The sequence below is a fragment of the Coregonus lavaretus genome, assembly GCF_964263955.1.
Source record: "Coregonus lavaretus genome assembly, chromosome: 28".
NCBI lineage: Eukaryota > Metazoa > Chordata > Actinopteri > Salmoniformes > Salmonidae > Coregonus > Coregonus lavaretus.
In genome coordinates, this window is record NC_140015.1 from 39,504,541 (window position 1) to 39,509,540 (window position 5,000).

A 5,000-nucleotide genomic window follows, 5' to 3' on the forward strand; every position below is an offset into this window, starting at 1 on the left:
GGGATAGAGAATAGAGGATAGAGCACAGAGGGATAGAGGATAGAGAATAAAGCACAGAGGGATAGAGGATGGAGGGATAGAGCACAGAGGGATAGAGGATAGAAGAATAGAGGATAGAGCACAGAGGGATAGAGAATAGAGAATAGAGCACAGATGGATAGAGGATAGAGGGATAGAGAATAGAGCACAGATGGATAGAGAATATAGAATAGAGCACAGAGGGATAGAGAATAGAGGATAGAGCACAGAGGGATAGAGAATAGAGGGATAGAGGATAGAGGGATAGAGGATAGAGAATAGAGCAGAGAGGAATAGAGGATAGAGGGATAGAGAATAGAGGATAGAGCACAGAGAGATAGAGGATAGAGAATAGAGCACAGAGGAATAGAGGATAGAGAATAGAGCACAGAGGGATAGAGGATAGAGGGATAGAGAATAGAGAATAGAGCACAGAGGGGTAGAGAATAGAGAATAGAGCACAGAGGGATAGAGAATAGAGGATAGAGAATAGAGGGATAGAGGATAGAGAATAGAGCACAGAGGGATAGAGGATGAAGGGATAGAGCACAGAGGGATAGAGGATAGAAGGATAGAGAATAGAGGATAGAGCACAGAGGGATAGAGCACAGAGGGATAGAGCACAGAGGGATAGAGCACAGAGGGATAGAGCACAGAGGGATAGGGGATAGAGAATAGAGCACAGAGGGATAGAGAATAGAGGATAGAGCACAGAGGGATAGAGGGATAGAGAATAGAGCACAGAGGAATAGAGGATAGAGAATAGAGCACAGAGGAATAGAGGATAGAGGGATAGAGAATAGAGGATAGAGCACAGAGGGATAGAGGCTAGAGGGATAGAGAATAGAGCACAGAGGGATAGAGGATAGAGGGATAGAGCACAGAGGGATAGAGGATAGAGGGATAGAGAATAGAGAATAGAGAATAGAGCACAGAGGGATAGAGAATAGAGGATAGAGCACAGAGGGATAGAGGATAGAGGGATAGAGAATAGAGAATAGAGCACAGAGGGATAGAGGATAGAGGGATAGAGCATATAGGATAGAGCACAGGGGGATAGAGAATAGAGAATAGAGCACAGAGGGATAGAGGATAGAGGGATAGAGAATAGAGCACAGAGGGATAGAGAATAGAGCACAGAGGGATAGAGAATAGAGGATAGAGCACAGAGGGATAGAGGATAGAGAATAAAGCACAGAGGGATAGAGGATGGAGGGATAGAGCACAGAGGGATAGAGGATAGAAGAATAGAGGATAGAGCACAGAGGGATAGAGAATAGAGAATAGAGCACAGATGGATAGAGGATAGAGGGATAGAGAATAGAGCACAGATGGATAGAGAATATAGAATAGAGCACAGAGGGATAGAGAATAGAGGATAGAGCACAGAGGGATAGAGAATAGAGGGATAGAGGATAGAGGGATAGAGGATAGAGAATAGAGCAGAGAGGAATAGAGGATAGAGGGATAGAGAATAGAGGATAGAGCACAGAGAGATAGAGGCTGGAGAATAGAGCACAGAGGAATAGAGGATAGAGAATAGAGCACAGAGGGATAGAGGATAGAGGGATAGAGAATAGAGAATAGAGCACAGAGGGGTAGAGAATAGAGAATAGAGCACAGAGGGATAGAGAATAGAGGATAGAGAATAGAGGGATAGAGGATAGAGAATAGAGCACAGAGGGATAGAGGATGAAGGGATAGAGCACAGAGGGATAGAGGATAGAAGGATAGAGAATAGAGGATAGAGCACAGAGGGATAGAGCACAGAGGGATAGAGCACAGAGGGATAGAGCACAGAGGGATAGAGCACAGAGGGATAGAGCACATAGGGATAGAGGATAGAGAATAGAGCACAGAGGGATAGAGGATAGAGAATAGAGCACAGAGGGATAGAGGATAGAGAATAGAGCACAGAGGGATAGAGGATAGAGAATAGAGCACAGAGAGATAGAGGATAGAGAATAGAGCACAGAGGGATAGAGGATAGAGAATAGAGCATAGAGGGATAGAGAATAGAGCACAGAGGGATAGAGGATAGAGAATAGAGAATAGAGCACAGAGGGATAGAGGATAGAGAATAGAGCACAGAGGGATAGAGGATAGAGAATAGAGCACAGAGGGATAGAGGATAGAGAATAGAGCACAGAGGGATAGAGAATAGAGAATAGAGCACAGATGGATAGAGGATAGAGGATAGAGAATAGAGCACAGAGGGATAGATAATAGAGAATAGAGCACAGAGGGATAGATAATAGAGAATAGAGCACAGAGGGATAAAGGATAGAGGATAGCGAATAGAGCACAGAGGGATAGATAATAGAGAATAGAGCACAGAGGGATAGAGAATAGAGGATAGAGCACAGAGGGATAGAGGATAGGGAATAGAGCACAGAGTGATAGAGAATAGAGATGAGAGCACAGAGGGATAGAGGATAGAGAATAGAGCACAGAGGGATAGATAATAGAGAATAGAGCACAGAGGGATAGATAATAGAGAATAGAGCACAGAGGGATAGAGGATAGAGGATAGCAAATAGAGCACAGAGGGATAGATAATAGAGAATAGAGCACAGAGGGAAAGAGGATAGAGCACAGAGGGATAGAGGATATAAGGATAGAGAATAGATCACAGAGGGATAGAGGATAGAGAATAGAGCACGTAGGGATAGAGGATAGAGGATAGAGCACAGAGGGATAGAGAATAGAGAATAGAGCACAGAGGGATAGAGAATAGAGAATAGAGCACAGAGGGATAGAGGATTGAGGGATAGAGAATAGAGAATAGAGCACAGAGGGATAGAGGATTGAGGGATAGAGAATAGAGAATAGAGCACAGAGGGATAGAGGATAGAGGATAGAGCACAGAGGGATAGAGAATAGAGAATAGAGCACAGAGGGATAGAGAATAGAGAATAGAGCACAGAGGGATAGAGAATAGAGGGATAGAGGATAGAGAATAGAGAATGGAGCACAGAGGGATAGAGGATAGAGAATAGAGCACAGAGGGATAGAGAATAGAGAATAGAGCACAGAGGGATAGAGAATAGAGCACAGAGGGATAGAGAATAGAGCACAGAGGGATAGAGAATAGAGAATAGAGCACAGAGGAATAGAGGATAGAGGGATAGAGGATAGAGAATAGAGAATAGAGCACAGAGGGATAGAGAATAGAGCACAGAGGATATAGAATAGAGAATAGAGCACAGAGGGATAGAGGATAGAGGGATAGAGGATAGAGAATAGAGCACAGAGGGATAGAGGATAGAGAATAGATTACAGAGGGATAGAGAATAGAGAATAGAGGGATGGAGGATAGAGAATAGAGCACAGATGGATAGAGAATAGAGGAATAGAGGATATAGGAATAGAGATAAGAGATGTGTTGTAACTGTTCCCTATAGGTGTGATGTGTAACAGGACCTTTGACATGTATGCCTGCTGGCCCGATGGACTCCCCAACACTACCGTCAGTGTGTCCTGTCCCTGGTACCTGCCCTGGCACCACAAAGGTGAAGGTTGATGTTGATTGATTGGTTGGTTGGTTGGTTGATTGGTGAATAACTTGTGTATCATGTTCTATAAATACCAAATTCAGTCAAATATCTGAAGCTTCTGTCAAGTTAGTATGATAGGTGGTGTGAAGGGTAATACATATGCTTCGGTCAGTGAATGACAGTCTATCTGTATGTATGTGTTCCAGTCCAGCATGGATCGGTGTACAGGGAGTGTGACGCGGACGGCCAGTGGGTTCCCCAGAAGAACACTAGCGAGTGTGACGCTAATGATCCTGCTCAGGTGAAAATGATGTGTCTTGTGAGTGAGGCTTAGAAATGCTGTGGATAAAATAACATGGATATAGATATGAAGGAAAGGATGTATAGAATTGATTGATGTTTGTGATCAGTGTGAGTGTACTCAGGTGTGTAGGCTAAATGTACAGTGCCTTCGGAAAGTAATCAGACCCCTAGAACTTTTCCACATTTTGTTAGGTTACAGCCTTATTCTAAAATTGATATTATTTCCCTCATCAATCTACACACAATACCCCATAATGACAAAGCAAAAACTGGTTTTTAGAAATTTTTGCACAAAACAACAGAAATATCACATTTACATAAGTATTCAAACCCTTTAGTCAGTACTTTATTGAAGCACCTTTGGCAGCAATTAAAGCCTAGAGTCTTCTTGGGTATGACGCTACAAGCTTGGCACACCTGTATTTGGGGAGTTTCTCCCATTCTTCTCTGCAGATCCTCTCAAGCTCTGTCAGGTTGGATGGGGGTCGTCGCTGCACAGCTATTTTCAGGTCTCTCCAGAGATGTTTGATCGGGTTCAAGTCCGGGCTCTGAATGGGCCACTCAAGGACATTCAGAGACTTGTCCCAAAGCCACTCCTGCGTTGTCTTGGCTGTGTGCTTAGGGTCGTTGTCCTGTTGGAAGGTGAACCTTCGCCCCAGTCTGAGGTCCTGAGTGCTCTGGAGCAGGTTTTCATCAAGGATCTCTCTGTACTTTGCTCTGTTCATCTTTCCCTCAATCCTGACTAGTCTCCCACTCCTTGCTGCTGAAAAACATCCCCACAGCATGCTGCCACCACCATGCTTCACCGTAGGGATGGTGCCAGGTTTCTTCCAGACGTGACGCTTGGCATTCAGGCCAAAGAGTTCAATCTTGGTTTCATCAGACCAGAGAATCTTGTTTCTCATGGTCTGAGCGTCTTTAGGTGCCTTTTGGCAAACTCCAAGTGGGCTGTCATGTGCCTTTTACTGAGGAGTGGCTTCCGTCTAGCCACACTACCATAAAGGCCTGATTGGTGGAGTGCTGCAGAGATGGTTGTCCTTCTGGAAGGTTCTCCCATCTCCACAGAGGAACTCTCGAGCTCTGTCAGAGTGACCATCGGGTTCTTGGTCACCTCCCTGACCAAGGCACTTCTCCCCCGATTGCTCAGTTTGGCCGGGAGGCCAGCTCTAGGAAGAGTCTTGG

At 44.6% G+C, this 5,000-nt stretch overlaps 1 pseudogene across 1 annotated transcript in view; it reads left to right on the forward strand.

Moving 5' to 3' along the window:
- LOC311103270 (glucagon receptor-like) overlaps positions 1-5,000 on the forward strand; it is a 122,911-nt pseudogene that overhangs the window by 99,873 nt on the left and 18,038 nt on the right. The window contains exons 4-5 of the transcript XR_014615816.1: positions 3,423-3,530; positions 3,722-3,816. The product of XR_014615816.1 is annotated as a glucagon receptor-like (transcript). The remainder of the gene's footprint in view (positions 1-3,422; positions 3,531-3,721; positions 3,817-5,000) is intronic.